We start from the raw sequence: 16,970 nt of genomic DNA on the forward strand, positions 1-16,970 counted from the left end.
GTTTGAATAGACATTTTACATGTTAAAATAGTAAAATCTGTTTTTCCATCATTTAAAAAAAAATTTTTAATGTTTATTCATTTTTGAGAGAGAGAAAAAGAGACAGAGAGACAGAAAGACAGAGCGTGGGTGGGGGAGGGGCAGAGAGGGAGGAGACACAGAATCTGAAGCAGGCTCCAGGCTCTGACCTGTCAGCATAGAGCTCAACGCAGGACTTGAACTCAAGAGCTGTGAGAATATGACCTAAGCTGAAGTCAGAAGCTTAACTGACTCAGCTACCCAGGTGCCCCTTCCATCAGTTTTTCACTGGTTTTATACTGATAAAATACTTTTATAAGCTGAATATTGATTTCTATTTTATTTCTGTTTTATAATATTCAAAAATGTTTAACTCTTTAATCCATCTGAAATACCTCTTGGTGTACTTTGTAAAATGAGTTTCCAATTTATTTTTTCCAAATATGTAATAATTTTTCCTTTAATTATTTAATATTCTCTTTACTGTATATAGTCTGTTTTATGGCCATCGAATTAGTTCCATTGATCTGTCTGTTGATTTTTGCACAGGTTCTCAATTTGTTTTAAATACTAAAGCATTATTTTTATTTTCTTTAAAGATGCCATTTATAAATTTGTTTCTTTGAGAGAGAAAGAGCGGACAAGTGGGGGAGAGGGCAGAGGGAGATAGAGCAGGCTTCATGTTCAGCCTGGAACCCCACATGGAGTTCAGTTTCACTAGCATCATGACCTGAGCTAAAATCAAGAGTTGGAAGCCCAACCCACTGAGCCACCCAGGTGCACTTAAATACTGAAGCTTTAAATTACATTTTGATATTTAATGGAGTTAAGTGCCCCTTCATTATTCTCATGTTTCAAAGTATTTTTTGTATTTGTGTTTCAGAGGAGTTTTGGAATAATTTTATCATTTTTTCCCCAAAATATCCCATTGGAAAGAACTGATGCATTTATCTCTTTATTAGATCTTATTTTACATTTTCAGTAAAGTTATCTGGTTTTAGTCTTATAAGTTCCATACATGTTTTTGTCATAATTATTTGTAGGCATTTTATATTCTTGATTGCTACTCTGAATGGGATATTTTTTCATGATATTTTTTTAACTCAATTCATCTTTTAAATAGTTTTGTTTGTAATAGTTCCCATTGTTAACTTGAGCACCAGAGGGAGCTGTGGTGTAGTGGAAAGAGACATTGTGAGAAGGCCTGAGTCTGAGTCCTGGACCTGTGAATTATTGTTTCCAGTGTAGCCTTGGCCAAATCTTCCATAAAATGGGAGAATTCCTCCCATTTTTCACAGTACATTGAGAAAAGTCATTCAAAAGTGTTAATGTACATGAGCCCCTTGACAGATGTTCCAGAGTGGTTGAGTTTGGGAACCCTTGGGAGGCAAGTAGATACTCACATTATATAATGGGGGCAGGTAGTTACTTTACCTAGATGCGAAGCAGTGCTTAATGGGAAATATGGTCTTATCTTGAGATGGAGGGAAAAGAATCATTAGCAACATTTTTAGGATTTGATAATAAAGTCATCATCAGTTTCTGATTTCTTATATGTTATAAATATCACATGACTTGAGAGGGTAGATTATTAGGATGGCAGCATGATGTTGTAGAACAATTAGTGATCTCGAAGCCAGGGAACATGGGTTCTAGTCCCCACTGTACTAGGGTGATCCTGGGTATTTCAGTCTTTGGGATCTCAGTTTACTAATACGTAAAACAGAGAGGTTCAAGTATGGGTCAAGACAGTACAGATTTTTGCAAATTAAATTATGGTGCTAAATTGATTTATTACACATGTGCCTGATGGTTCTCAAGATTGGTTTCTAGTGGCTTGGTGTAGATATACGATGCCTGATTTGGATGGGTTTACTGCATTCTCTAAAGTTATCATCATGGATAGATCAAAAATTGTGGATCTTCCAGGAAAGCTTTTTTTTTTTTTTAATAAAACTAGAGTAAAAATCCTACAGTGTTTTTGCTTTGAATATATTTTTTAAAAAATCATCAAACTATTCTTGTCTTGTAGATTGTTAAAGTGTTGACAGACTCTTAACTAGAGCCTTGGGAGGAGCAATGCTGTAATCCAATGAATAATATCCACAAATCCAGGATCATGTTGGATATTATCACTCATTACCATTGTGAGAAAAGGATGATTAAACTAATAGTTACTGGGAGACATTTCTGGTGACAGGAGGCAATGATGAAAATAAACTGACTTCAATATACATTTAGAATCGGGAATAATGGGATGTGGCAGGAAGCCAATAAATGAACATGGCCCTCCGCTCTAATCAATGAATTACTTTCCCCTCTCTCTCACTCCTCTTGAGAACAGCATGAGACCCTTAATGAAAAATCAATAGCCCTCTGTAATTCAAAACTGGAATAAGCCATTTGACCTGCCTTTTCTTTCTTTTTTTTTTTTTCTTTCTTCCTCAGAGAATATCTCAGCTCAAGATAGAGTTTAGTTGTAAGCAGTAGTTCTCTAAAAAGGTTACAGAAGAAACCTAACATGAATCCACAATTTATGCCTGCTATGGTCAGGGCTCTTCTTTTTTGGCATCTCAAGAAGAGTTGGCCTTTAGATTTACTTCCTCCCCCCCTCCATCCCACACAGAGTTCCTCCTTCTAATGCCTTAAAAACTGCATAAAAATTAAAGGCAACAGTCATTTGTTTTCTTGATGGTTCTTATGGCAGTTACAGCTACCAGTGCTGCAGATGTTTTAAAGCATAGGTTTCCAGTTCTGGATGTGCTATCTTTAGACCCATCTTGGATTGAATGGGAATCAATTTTTCTAGCAGCAGTCTCTGAATACTTTCTCTAGCATCTGTTATCAGTTATGTCTGTGCTCAAAACAAGTCAGGGCCTGCAAGCCCTTGACCTAAAAGCAAGTAGGATAGACTAAGTAGGATAGACTAAAAGGAAACTGGGATGTAGGTTTTAAAATTGTGTTTTCTTCTTTTATTTCAAATCTGTCACAATATAGGACAGAGGTCCTCTGGGTCTCTACTAGCCCATATGCAATGATATGTTGGTAGATCTTCAACAACTGGCTCTCTTAGTGGGGACAGCCCTTCTTTGTAGGATTTGCTAATTTCCTTGATATAAATACTCCCACCATGGCTGATTTCAGGCTATCAGTGTGATTGTCCCTGAACATGGGGTTGGGGGGAGATGCACACAATGAGCTTAGCTTGACAGCTGGTGTGAGCTAGTCCTACTATACCCCTACCACTATCAGGAACCTTTGAACAAATTAGAAAACAGTATCCCCTCTGGGTGGATACAGCTTGGGTTAGTGAATACTATAGGAGATGGATTCAGTTCCCACTTCACCCCTTGACCAAGCATGATCATGTAATATATCAACTTGTATATCCAAGTGTGAGCTCTGGGAATTCTTACCTTGAGGTCATCTGCAAACCCTGAAGGGCTCCTTGATGGGCATCAGAGAATTTGTAACCTCCTATACTGTCAGTTGTCTGTGTGTGTGTGTGTGTGTGTGTGTGTGTGTGTGTCTGTGTGTCTGTGTGTGTCTGTGTATGAATGGGTTTTTATCTGGGGAGAAGATTCCCCAGATTTTTATTAGATTTTCAAGAGTACCTAATCCAAAAATTTAAATCCTTGAAAATTCTAATTACATTGGCATGAATCTGGGGGTTTGGAAACTACTTTTAAATGTAATTTCATGGGCTATAGAGCCATAAGACCTAGTGAGAGTCCTGACTTTGCAGCTTTCTAGAAATTAAGACAGCATAATTTGGCAAAATGGAGGCAAACTGGGTTGTGATAGGCCTGTGCGCTTTTGAATACATCATAGATACATGCAATATTCACATTCTGTATAATGATGCAGCCAGGAGGTAGCAGAATTTGGTTTTTCTGCACTTCAAGAATCATTGATTCCTTTTCTGACTTTCCCCCGGTGCGGGGCCTATACTGGATTTATGGTCATTTTTCTCAGGCTCATCTTGCACAATTTCTAGCATTTGGAATATGTTTCTAATGGCCGCATCTAATACCTGTGGCTACTGTTGGAAGGCAACGAGTGATAAAGGGAAAACACTCATCTCCATTTGTGGTTGAGACTGTGTAAGTCAGATTTATAATTTAAGAGTATCACATATATAGAGGTCTAAAAACAATGCATTTCTGGAGTGCTTCAGATTTTCAATTAATTACCCAATAGTGAGGCTCATAGGGCAGGTCTCTTTATGACTATTTTGTAGAGATTCAGGAACTGAGATTCACAGGGCCTGAGAAAATGCCCCAGGGAACTGAGAATTAGAACCAACCTCAGGCTCCAAATCCAAATCTTCTCAAATCTTGTCTGTTGCTCTTTGCACTACTCCAATTATCGAGCTATTGTCACACTCTTTTTTTTTTTTTTAATGTTTTATTTATTTCAGAGTGAGAGAGAGAGCGTGAGCAGGGGAAGGTCAGAGAGAGAGGGAGACACAGAATCTGAAGCAGACTCCAGGCTCTGAGCTAGCTGTCAGCACAGGGCCTGACACGGGGCTCGAACCCACGAATGGTGAGATCATGACCTGAGCCGAAGACCCGACGCTTAACTGACTGAGCCACCCAGGGGCCCCACTATTGTCACTCTCTTGATTGTTCCAAGCGTTGAAGATCCCAGTCTAACCATGGATATGCTGACTGCAACCTCAGGATTGCTCATTGGAATGTTGTTATTTTAATATTCCTGATGACATTTCTTAAAGCAACATCTATGACAAAGGACTTTGAAGCCACACAAACCTGGGGTAGAACCCTGGTTCTGCCTCTTACTGGTTCTTCAACCAGCCTGAGTCTGTTTTCTTTTTCTTTTTCTTTTCTTTTTTTTTTTAATTGTTTTTATTATCTTTACTTTGAGAGACAGAAAGTGAGTAGGGGAGGGGCAGAGAGAGAGGGAGACACAAAATCCGCCGCAGGCAGATGCTTAACCGACTGAGCCACCCAGGCGCCCCTGAGTCTCAGTTTTCTATTCTGCATAATGAGGACTACAGAACTTCCCTCAGGATTGTTGTGAAGATTAATGTACATAAAATGCTTAGATCATGACTGAAAGGCAAATAGTAAGCATTCACTAAATGGTAACTATGGTAATTATTAATACTGCATTCAGTATTCTGATTCACTTACCACAATGAAAAACAGCACTCTCCTAGATGTTCAAGGTCATAATTTATTGGAAAGCATTATATGACAAGCTTTATTTGAAAACAGCAATAAAGATATGCATAAAAGATTCCAAATAGAACCACATGCCCCATCAAGCTTTGTTTCTTTTCTCTAAACACCAGAGGAGGCTACTCAAAGGAGCCTAATGTAACAAAGACAATAAGTAAAGAAAGAAAAGAAAATAGAACAAACCCTCAGCTCCTTCAAAACACAAAACTTTGAGACATCTACACTAAGATTTCTGATGGCCTTCATTTCTAGCACTGCTTAGGTCCAAAAAACAGTAACTGATGTGTCTGCTTATGTTTGCGGCCTACTCCTCCAAGCTTTCACTGAGTGACATATCATTATATGGTATTTCTGTTCCCAGATAATATAGTCCATATTACTGCTGAGTTAAAAGTACTTTCTCTCATCACAAACATCCTGTTGCTACAGTCAGTGATAATCTATTCTTCTTATCTTCTGTATTTTTTTTTTCTCATAAATGTGTGGAAGGTTTCTCCTCTGCTGGACAGTTCCCTTCTGCTTCTGTGTCCCTGCTTCCGCTGTGTTGTCTGTTTGCTGAATGTCTGGGCTGCTGGCAAGAAGGCAGGCTCCATTCCTTGGCATGAAGCTAAACACACTCACCGTTGCCAAGTGACCATGCATCACTACGCTTGTATTTTAGGTTTCCGGGTGTCTTATCCCTTGACATCTTCTTAAGTCCAAGCAGGGAGGAGCAGTGTTTGAAATGCTCAGGATGCTGGGGCAGATGGATGTATTCCTAGAAGGGAGGCCCTGAGAGCTGGCACAGACAGACTGAATTTGCAGTCATTTCTCCTCCATCAAGGTCATAGTGGGGTTCAGTTGGCATCACACCCCTCTTTTTTCTCCGTTCTTCCAAATAAACCTGTTCCAGTTGTCGAAAAGTCTTCCTTTAATTCCTCAAAAGCATTTCCCAGAGTTCTTCACTGCATTATAAAGGCAAACTTAGCCCCCTCTTTTTTTTATTATTATTTTTAATTTTTGGCTCAGTTTTTAAAAGCTTTCTTATTTCCCGCTCCATCCCTCAATTCATCTCTCTATCCCTGCAGCTCTCTTTCTTTCTCTTTGTCGCTCTCTTTCTAGAGTTATGTTTATTTGTAAATTTTAGTTTCAGAGCACGGACTTTGGAGCCAGACAGATTTGTTTTGAATTCCAGCTTTACCATGTACTAGCTGTTTATAGCAGGGCAAGTTATTTAACCTCTCTGTGACTCCATTTGCTCATCTGTAAAATCTGGATAATAATAGAACTTAATTTACAGGATATTCTGATGATTAAATGAATTAATATATGTGTGACTGTCACATGGTGGATCATAAGTTTTGGCTATTTATTTATTATTTTATAACCCAGATTTATGCCACATGCACCAGGGACATTTTAGGGTACACTATGATGACTTTTAAACTTAGAAATGAGAAATATAAATATATAAATAAATGCATTTTAAAAATTTCTGTGAGCATTCACTCTGTAAAGAAAAATATGAGAAATATTTAAAGAAAAAAGGCATTTTCCAGAACATACTTTGGTGTTGGCATTTTTAGGAGCAAGAAAGCACAATTATCCAACTCTGAATACTGTTGGCTTTGACTGCGTGCAACCAAATTAAAATACGTAGGTAACTAAATACAACCGTAGGTTTTCGTTGCAATCTGCTATATGTATTTTTTGGGTTTCAGTGCCAGCTGTTACATGTATATTTAGTTAAATAATGTAGCTATATAAGAACAAGTGTTACGCCTATTTTTAAACACACATTGTTTTAATTGACTGCATATCTATGTTTTATTTTAATCTGTGTAGAAAGTACTCTGACTCAAGGCTCATTCTGCATGGCTATTTGCAGGACATGTGAGTACCTGGATGCCAGAAAGCACATTTTCTCTCGGGCTCTCTCCCAAGACAAAGGCTTTGGTAAGATCTTGGACTCAGTCATTCTAATGATGTAGTTGTATTTTTTTTTCTTTTCATGTACCATCATGGAGGTCCTCTTGGAGTTATAACTGAGAGAGCTCTTTTGCATTCCAGGCAGGGGCTTCCCATGCTTTATCAACATTGTTTGGTGATATTTCTCTATCAGTAATCTCTGAATTCATCCATGTCCTGTCTGTAAAATTAAAATAGTATACCTACACTACCTGCCTCAACAAAATTTGTTTAAGGCATGACAAACCATCTGTCATATGTCTTAAAAAATTGTAAGCGTTGTCGTTTTCAGAGGATACTTCCATTACTGCTGGTTACTATACATAGATTTCTAGGTAGAGTCCATTTTTGTTAATATGCTGGGAGAAATGCACATTTAGATTCAAAATCAAATTATCAAGTGGAATATAAACAGAGAAAACATCAAAGTGTATTTTTAATACTTTGGCATTTTCACATGAGTTCTTGCCAATCAGTTTCCTTTTTATGGCTATAAGCTGCTTTTCCTCCCCTGTTAAGAACAAATGCCCTTTATTTTAATCAGTTTCTACTTACTGACAGCTTTCTTTTTATATGAATTTCAAGTACACTATATTATGTGGAGTTCCTGTTTGCCAAACTGTGCCCACGTAAAATCATATTGGTCCTGTCAACTGATAGACATAACTTACAAAAAGAAACTCTGGTTTGGAAGGCTCAAAAACTGAAAGTTGGCTATCAGTAAGATTTTATTTGCTTCCAATTCTGAATTCCGATTTTGATGGAAGAATTAAGATATGATTCTGTTAAAAAAATTTTTTAGGGGTATCAAAACATACACTGCATGCTTCATTAACATTCTGCTCCAAGGATAAATTCCCAATGCCATTTGAGAACTGAGACTGGAGAAGGAGAGAAGACTAGATGGCACTGGACATGGATATCAAGTGGAACAATTAAACCACCTGGAGAACTATAGACATGGAAATGGGACAGGGGGTCTTTCATTGCCAGTTTGCTGATTAAAATCTGGGCTGAGTCAGAAGTGATCACAAGCCATTAACATCCTACCCTTGGCCAAGGGCCTACTGAGAATAAAATAAGTATAAAATGGGCTTGTTCAGCTCCCCTGGGCCACAGCCCATTCAGATATTTCTCAATGCTATACTCATTAATAATGTCTTTGGAGATAGAAACTTAAGGGAACTGAGTTCTGATCATCCCCTTTAATGCTGAATGAACCAAGTTGGCAGGGTGAGCCCTGACTCTTACTCCTGTTGACAGTCACGTAAATGGAAGGCCCTAACGTCTAGACTTGTCAATCCATCACCCTTGGTGAGCACCATAAAACAAACGGTGATGTACTTAGCAAGGCTGTTGACCTTTTGTGAACTAGAATGACAATGTGTTTCCAATTGGAGGGTGAGGTCTGGTGAAAAGGAGTGATAAAGATCTCATTAATATACCAGATTTGGGTAACAATTGCAGTGAATGTTATGGAGACAAAGGGAGGGGAACCAGCCTTTGTTGGAATCTCAGAGAGCTGGAGCTGCTAAATGGTTGTAAGAACATTGCCAGTTCTGCATGCATGCATACATTGGGTTACTTGTGTGTGATATCCACACATACACGTATATATGTCTACTCTGTAAAATAAAATAGTGTGCTATGATATGCGTGCAGTTGCACAAGTGTGACTACAAAGTATGAACGAAAGTCTCATCCTTTTTGTGATCTCACCTTATCTTATCTTACCATCCTGTCTCAGTACAGATTTTGGTTTTTCAAGGGCTGGTCAGTAGAATGGAAAGAGCTCTGTACTGGTTAGCAGAGGACTTTTCTTTTAGACTTAGCTCTCCCACACAGAAAGCTCTGTGATAGGAGGAAGTTGCTTAACCTCTTTGGGCTTCCTTTGCTTCTAGGTAAATCAGGAGGTTAGGTACATGATCTCTGGCCCTGCTTTCTAAAATTCTGCGCTTCCCAAATAATTGTTATGGTGGTGATGCTGGTGAGAATCTTTACCTTTGTTTTTATTGAATTGGTGTAATTTCTGATAGCCTCTCTTTGTCTTTTCCCTCCCAGGAAATCCTCTCACATTTTGCTCCTTTGAGATTTTTTTTTTTCTCCTAAGAAAGGAACAAGTGAGGAGAGTGATAGGAAGAGGCAAGAGAGAAGCAGAGCACTGGCTAGGATGCCAGGCTGGCATTCTGCATCCCCAGCCGGGGCTCTGCCCTGCCACGCCCTCCCGGCAGCTAGACAGGTGTACCTTTCAATCTGGGCGAATGCTGTACGTCACAGTCAGAGAACAGCTCAGGATTATAGCTTCACTTTATTTGTTAAACAAAAGGAAATAATTAAAGTAGCTATTTAAAAAAATTCCCTCCAGAGCCTGTACTTGATCTGCACACTGGCTTGGTTTATTAATTGATACAGATTTCTGGTTCAGTTCACCTTGTGCCCGTTACTGCACAATGATCTGTGTGGTCAGGGTCTGTGACTGCAGTGGTCTGGGGGGCTCAGGAGGGCTGTACACCATGTGAGGTATGGCTCCTCTTCCTGAGAAAGTCAGTCACTGCGGCTGAAGACATGGATTCAGATATTCAGGGCACGCAGGAGAGAGCAGGAGAGGAAGCCAGTGTCGCTGATCTCACCTAATGTTCCTCTCTTGTCCTCCTTCTTCTTCATGTTCATGTTTTCCTGGTCCATTTTATTCCCCCTTTTTCTTCTCCCCCACTCCCTTAAGTAGAGGTGACACAGATCAATACCTTTGATGGAAAGTAATAATCAGGCCTATTAAGTGACAAAGGTTTACTCTGTAACAGCTGTGCTGGCGGGAGAGGAGAGCTTGTCTGACTAATGAATCATGAAACAATCAGGCAGTAGCCATTTGTGTTTAGATCTGTAAATATGGTGTGGTTCAAGTGCCAGACCATTGCCGGCGCTCCAGCTGGGGGCACAGATGGTCCGCATTCAGAGCAGCACGAGTGTGAAGAAAGGGTTTTTTCCCTTTCTCTGTCCCACACTGCACCTCTCTGAGCCCCGAGTCAGCTATCTGTAAGAGGAACTTCAGAGAAAGAAAGAAGAGTCCTTTCATTGAGGAAGCACCTCCAATATGCATTTCAATGTAGGTTACCAAGTTCTTGAGGCTCCTAAGCTGCTCCACCTGAGAGGAAAAAAATGCTAATGGAATATGTCATTGTTTTGTATTCCCACAAGAAGATTTGATATGTATGCAACTAAATGTGCGTTTGCTTTTGCGCTCCCAAATGTATTTCGTTCTACTTCTCTTACTCATTGCTATACTAAACCTCCTGTTTTGTTCTAAGCTATGTGCTGAACAAGTTGAGAGAAAACTATATATATTCCCAGATGAGAAACTCACATTTACATACAAAAACTAAAACTATTCTGTGTAAAAATGTGCTAGTGGGGTTCATTTGGATTCTATTTCTCTTAGTTCTTGAAGAAAGGATCTTCATCTTCATCATCGGGAGCTAGTCATCCTTGACCTAAATCAAATGTAATTTTGCAGTTTTTTTGTTACTGTTGTTCACCTGAACCAATAAAGCTTTGTTTGTTTATTAGAGATGGATACTGAGCTTCCATTTAAAAAAAAAAAAGACAACATTTAAGTCATCATTGCTTGAATCATTTATTTATTAATCTATTGATTTATTGGAAAAATTCATTTGTAACTATTTGTTTCATAATTTCTTTTGGTGCTCTAAAAGCTTTGTTACTTACCAGTTTCTGGTGAGTTCCTTACAGAGCTTGCATTGTGGCATCCTTATAACAGCGGGACACACATTCTTCACCATTTTTTTCTCACCTTTAAAATATGTAGTAAAAAATGGTCAGTTGGAGGAAAATTTATAAATGTCTAGGAAGAGTTATGAAAGGCAAATATTTGAAAATATATTCTGGAGTTTACATTTTTCTCTTTCTTTGGGGGAGGTCTTTTTTTTCTTCTCTGTCTTTGGAGAAACTAATGAAGAAGATACTTTTCAGCATAAGCTGCAACTATTGAAGTAAGCCCTATCAATTTTTTAACTGAAGTGGTAAACTCTTTGCTTTTGAAATTACAGATATGTATGAAATATTTATGAGAAGACCAAGTTGTGATAAAATAGGTCGAGTGCAGTCTACAAATTGTTCTGCACAGCTGCCTGGAGCTGGCCGACTCTGTTCCCTAAGGATGGGCTGGTATAAAGATTTGGTTTGCAGTTGTTGGTAATTTCAGTTTAGGTAAGGTTAGGACCAGGTAAGAAGCAGTAAAAAGGGCATGATAGAAATTCGAGGTATCAGTGTGTGGACATGGGTTCCCCTGGTCTCCACATCTCCTTCAGAGCTGTGCCCAAAGTTGGTGGTCAAGGCCACCTGGTAGAGGCAAGAACTCAGAAGGGCATGCTCACTGCCGTCTCTAATGCACAGACTGTCATCACCCAAGATCAATCTTATTGTCAACTAAGGAAACTGTTTCTGTGCTACAGCTATGTTTTACATAGTAACTGCAACTCTGTTTATCAGGTCTAGAGCAGGTCTGCCATGGCATAACACAAATCCTGTCTGGAAAATACTGGTAGCAGACCATGTCTTGCCTTTTCAGGTTCAGCTCAATAGTTGGCCCTCCACCCCAGACACTTTAAAGTACAATGTCGTTTCAGTGCTTGGCAAACTTGGGAGGTAGTGCCTTTATAGAGATACTGTTTTCAGTTGACTAATTGATATGTCGGCAGTACCTAAAAACTCGAGGTCATAAACCTCTGAAAATCTTGTGAGAGACATGGACCCTCTTCTGAGTATCCATCTCTAATAAAAACTAAAGTGGGGCTCCTGAGTGGCTCAGTTGGTGAAGCTCCCATCTTTGGCTCAGGTCACGATCTTGTGATTCATGAGTTTTAGCCCTGCATTGGGATCTGTGCTGATAACTTGGAGCCTGGAGCCTCCTTCAGATCCTGTGTCTCCCTCTCTGCCCCTCTCCCGCTTGCACTTTGTCTCTTTCTCTCTCTCTCAAACACAAATATTAAAAAAAAAAAATTTTTTTAAGTTTGCTCTGTTATTTTCATACATCACATTTTACCATGAAGTTTTAGAGGTTTCAGTGATCTCCCAGAGCCCACCCATGGTCTTCAGGTCAAGAGCCTCTGCTTCTCTTCTATGCTTAGCAACTGAATATGTCCAGCCCTATTTTGGGACCAGATCCTTCACCTTCATCTCAAAACCATGTCACTTTCTTATTCTCTATTTAGTAACTGACTCCCAATTTTATTCTTCTCACTCTGATTTCTTCAAATCAGCTATTTATTTTCTAATTTCAATTTTTCCTTTAATTTATCATTAATGACTACTCTTGAGAACTTGCTGGACTGTACTTTCCAACTCTCATTGCCAGTCATTACAGCGACTCTGAAAAGGAGGTTATATCCCATTGCACTAATATGGAATCTGGAGATTCTGGAGATAAATAACATAGTATGTACTTTTCCTTTAATCTGATTTTTAATTTTTTAATTAAATAAGTGTGTTTAAATAGATAAACATTTTATCTCACTTCTGGAAAAGCAAAACAAAAATAACCAATTTAATTGCCAAAAGATAACTATAAAATGCATATTAAATATTTTTAAGAATGTGCATACCATCAAAAACCACATACTGTACACCCTGTGACATAATATTGCCCTTATGCCATACTCTTTTTAAATTAGTGATGCTTTTTTTCCCCTGCCATTCCCTTCTCTTCCCTTTTCTTGCCTCTTTTTTTTCCCTGTTTAATTATCCCTTTCTCCTATTCCTGCCTTCCATTGGCTTGTCTCTCTGAAGCTTTTGAGCACGTCTTCCTCAAATGGAGCATGTGATCCAGCCTTTCACCCTGAATCACCAGACTCTCTTAGGTCAAGAAACCCAATAGTGCATTCCCTGTCCCTGGTCTTTTCAGTGCAGATATTAGCAATGGAAAGGCATTACCTAGCTAGTCTTGCTCACTCAGTTTATCACTGGGTAATAAATTTGGGTTGGGAGTTGGTGGTAAAAAAGGGTGTTGGGTGAACTGAATTTTATTTTAGTCCTTTCTACTTTACGATATGTTGAGTGCCATTCTGAACTCACTGGTTGAGAAAACTCCTTGTGAGGTTAAGGCAAGTTTGCACTGTCTCTTGCCATCAAATGACAACTGATATCCACCCCACTCAATTATTTCTGCTTGAGCACCGACCCCCAAGGCACCTTGTTGATTGGTATTGGGAGTGACTTGTCCCCCTATTTTGGCCCTGATATGATGATTGCACCTTGTGAAGGAACTTATTGTGGGAACTTCTTCTTCTGTGATTATGGAAGCAGACATCATGTCTCTGGCAGGTCCTGTTTTCCTCCATACTTTCCCTTGAGCTATAAACAGGCTAATGACCCTTACTCATAAAAGATTGACCTTTATATGTACAATTCTGTTTCTACCACTGTGTTAGTACAAGAGGTTCATACAGCTCAACATGTAAATCAACTAACCAAAAATGTTTCTCATGCCCTAGCTATTCAAGAAATAATAGACAAAAAACTAGACACAAAGGTAAATGCACTCAAAAGGCTATTCTATGTATTGGAAATGAGCTAAGCTCTTTAAAGTTACGGTTGGCTCTCACATGCCATAAGGAATATAACTGGACAATTAAGTCTGGCCCAGAGAAAAAGAGCCTAATTTAGAGAGAAGGAACAGATAAGGGCAGAGCATAAGTTACTATGTATACCTTTACTAACTGGTGATGCATAGCAGTCCATTGTCTAAGGCCTACATTCCACAAACACCTTCCCTTACACTGGCAGCTTGATGAGGATGGAGAATAGTAGTTAAAACATAAACCCAAATACAAAGGATGACACATTTAGGGCCCCCATGGTGTTTATGCATTCAGCATCAAATCAAAAAGTTACTAACCATCTCAAATACATTCTTCCTCTTGTGAGCCAGACAGAATGACTCCTAGCCTATCTTAACCTATGACTTAACCTTAGCGTTATTGACTTAAGCAAACGTGTATGTTATCCTGTTTTTTACTAAGAACACCCTGTTATTTTCTTAGTTGTAAGATTTGCTCAACCTCACTATAAATAATTGAGGTAGTTCTGCAAGAATACTTCTTTAAAACCTGTTTCTGTACACTTTCTAAAACATCTTATCACAGAGAACTATCCATTGTAAAAATTCCATTTTCTGATGCCATGTTATTGTTTGACCTATAAATAAACACACCAAAACTGACAGGACAGAGATGCCTGCCTGATGATCAGAAAGACTCTTGGGGCTCTCTCACTCTCTCTTGCCGACACTGTCCATCCTTCAGGGACCCCTGGACTGGCTGGAGCTAGACTCCGGCAAAGATACATTAAGAATTTTCTAAGGACTGTTCTGGAGTTGCAATCTATTCAGTCCAATTCCATAATAGTTTCAAATAGTACTTTTGAAAAAAAGATTTTATTTTTTTATTTTTGAGAGAGTGAAAGCACACAGGAAGGGCAGATAGAGGGGGAGAGAGAGAGAATCCCAAGTAGGCTCCCCACTGTGAGCACAGAGCCCATTATGGGGCTTGACATCATGAACCATGAGATCATGACCTGAGCCGAAATCAAGAGTCAGATGCTTAACCAACTGAGCCACCCAGGTGCCCTGTACTTTTTTTATATATTAACCTTCTTACCTGGTTCCAGTTTTTAGCTTATGTGTAGTCAAATCCTGTTAGTACATTCCTCTCTTTTATTTTTGTGTCTCCTATACTCATTTTTATTTTCTACTTATTGCAGCTTTCACTAAGAAAACATCACTGAGAATAATGAAGAACCAGCATTTAAGTCACAGACTTGACGTTTACTATTCTTTTGTCTGAGGTCAAAATGACTCTTAGTTTCTAATCTGTAAAATATGGAAGTCTGGTGAAATTATTACTTTCCTTGCAGTTGAATGGTATTTGAGTGGTTGCGGATATTTGAGAGATGGCCAGGGGAAGATAAGTTTGGGATACATTTTATTTGGGTGTGTATGGGATCTAGGTATGTGATTTGCAGTCACTTTGGGATAAATTATTGTTGGATGCCTTGGCATAGACTTTCTTCCAGTGCTGTATTGATTTAGCCTTCCTTATGACACAAAGGAACAGGGCCGCAGACTGTACATATTCTATGGTATTCATCGTTGCCCTACAAGGGTAGTGGAGGAGAAACAGATTTGAAACGTGTGGAGCCAAAATCATGTCTAGACTATTCTAGATTCTGTGATGTTTGTGGTGTTCGACCATTTTGTGAATTATATAATTTGCTTTGATTTCTTTTATGATTTAAATAAGTATCAAAATCTTAACCAAATATTCACTTTCATACCTAATTTTTATTCAGAATTCAGTATTCCTTTTCTTAAAGATGGCTTTCCCAAATTGTATGAGCTTCAGGCTCCATAAAACTAGGATCTACTCCTGCTTGATGGTAAGAATTTTTAAGGCACTCAGGCCTTTGTTGAGTTAAACTTTCTTCATTAAAACCAATTTTGAATTTGGAGGAAACAGAATCACATGGAGCCCCCAATGCAATAAAATTCCATATATTTTGTGCTTTTGGTATTAGAGATTCTATATTTTTCTAACAGTGGTATTATTTTTTTAGTTGAAAAACAGTGTTTGGCAGAGCAGTTTTTCTCTGTGTAGCTTCAGGGCAAAAGCAAGAGGATACAGGGTTCCCACCACAGGAATCAACTCTTGTGTATGTATTTGGCATCTGTACAACTCTAGTCTCCAATCTCACCTCCTTCTATTCCTACTGGGACTGACACAGGACTTAAAAGCAGCATTCAAGATAAGAAAATGAGACCTGGAATTCAAAGAGCTATTCACTGCAACCATTCTTGCTATTCACTGCAGTCCCAATCTTCCTTCTCTACTTCACTTCTTTCCATGGTACTTATTTTACCATGTGATCTTTTAATATTTTGTTTTAGTGCTTCTTTATCCCAACTGGAATGTAATGAAGTAATGATAGTAATATTTTACCTGTTTTATTCACTGCTATATTCTCAGTGCCTAGAAAAATGCCTGGCATAATAGATGTTCAAAAAAATTTGTTGGATGAATGAATGCTAATATTACTAGGCATAATATGGTGAGATGGCATTCCATTTCTTTTTAATAAACCCGATTTCTTTTCTCCATTTCCACAGATTAAGTCAAAGTCCAGATGAAAAGATATATACTCCTCATTTCTCATATTGAAGCAAGATCTGTAACTCTCTTTTTTATCTCCATTTCCATGCCCCATCCCACCATTTGTATTATTGATTAATAAAGTGAGTGACAGTGTATTCAAATTGGATCATTCAAGGTAAGGTTTAGTGTGCCTCTTCATATCTTCCTTTATTTTCTTTAAAAATTATTTTATTATGCTTTTATTATAAAACAAGACATAATTATCATTAAAAAACAAACACTTCAGAATTATATAGCATAATATAATTATTACATTTCTGTTACTACATTTCTGCAGAAACAACCACTGTTAGCAAATTTCTCAATAGCCTTCTTAGATCTCTTTTCATTTTCTTTATAAACTGTCAACTATTTTACTGAACATTCACATTGAACAAAAAGATGCTTGCTTTGGGGAAATGCAGAAAGTCAATTAGAGACATGATTCTTGATATTAGGAAATCTAACACTTAAAGACGGATATAGGGCAAATATATGACAAAGAATACCTGAAGAAATAAATAGGCAAGTACTAGTTAATTCTGTGAAAATGATAAACAACTGCTAGAGAACAAAGAACCATAGTACAAATGTGGCCAAA

At 38.4% G+C, this 16,970-nt stretch overlaps 1 long non-coding RNA gene across 1 annotated transcript in view; it reads left to right on the forward strand.

Annotated features, from left to right (window-relative positions):
* Positions 1 to 16,439, forward strand: part of LOC144236880 (uncharacterized) — a 134,467-nt gene extending 118,028 nt beyond the window's left edge. The window contains exons 4-5 of the long non-coding RNA XR_013336679.1: positions 7,047 to 7,157; positions 16,345 to 16,439. This is a non-coding gene — a long non-coding RNA (uncharacterized LOC144236880). The remainder of the gene's footprint in view (positions 1 to 7,046; positions 7,158 to 16,344) is intronic.
* Positions 16,440 to 16,970: the final 531 nt, after the last annotated feature.

This window comes from Crocuta crocuta, unplaced genomic scaffold (assembly GCF_008692635.1).
Source record: "Crocuta crocuta isolate KB4526 unplaced genomic scaffold, BGI_CrCroc_1.0 scaffold236, whole genome shotgun sequence".
NCBI lineage: Eukaryota > Metazoa > Chordata > Mammalia > Carnivora > Hyaenidae > Crocuta > Crocuta crocuta.